The sequence below is a fragment of the Fukomys damarensis genome, unplaced genomic scaffold, assembly GCF_012274545.1.
Source record: "Fukomys damarensis isolate Sample0158 unplaced genomic scaffold, DMR_v1.0_HiC HiC_scaffold_12, whole genome shotgun sequence".
Lineage (NCBI taxonomy): Eukaryota > Metazoa > Chordata > Mammalia > Rodentia > Bathyergidae > Fukomys > Fukomys damarensis.
In genome coordinates, this window is record NW_022900924.1 from 53,159,769 (window position 1) to 53,160,444 (window position 676).

Consider the following 676-nt stretch of genomic DNA (forward strand, 5'->3'; position numbering starts at 1 on the left):
CAACTGAGGAAGGACGGGAGGACCGGCTCCAGCCTCGGAGGGTCCGAGCAGATCCCAAAGAGGATAGGGACAGGCCACGCGGAAGTTCGATCCACTCCACAGCCCACGCGGGGTCCGAGGCCACTGCGAAGTTCGGAAAGGCTGTTCAGCTTGGGCCCCACTTCTGCCAAGATCCCCATTTGCATGCAGGGACCCCCAGTTTCATTTCTTACCACCGCTCCCCCACCTCCCAGAACACCAGACACGCCTGGTGTCTTCTCAACTCTGAAAGCCCCTCATTCAATGGCTTTGACTCTGGTGCTGTTTTTTTGTGACAGCCCACTGGCCACCTTCCTCCTCTGCAAATATTTTTCTTTTCTACAAATATTTTGCCATCAAAACTCCGTGGTGAGCCAAAGATTTAGCTCAGTGGTTCTGCCGCCTGCCTGGCAAGCACAAGGATCCGAGTTCGATTCCCGGTACCAAAAAAAAAAAAAAAAATTCGTGGTGAAACCCAAACACGGATAAATTCTGAATCTTCCCCCAGGTTCTCAGCCTACCTACACCCCTTGCAAAACACATTAAAATGGGCCGGGGATTGAGCTCAGCGGTTTGGTGGACTGTCTCGCAAGCGCAAGGACCCAAGTTCAATCCCCAGTACCAAAAAAACAAACAAACAAACATTAAATTCTCTTCA

General features: G+C 51.3%; 1 protein-coding gene across 1 annotated transcript in view; it reads right to left on the minus strand.

Moving 5' to 3' along the window:
* The window catches only part of Fam131a (family with sequence similarity 131 member A), a 7,540-nt gene that overhangs the window by 5,886 nt on the left and 978 nt on the right, over positions 1 to 676 (minus strand). The gene's annotated exons all lie outside the window — the stretch shown is intronic.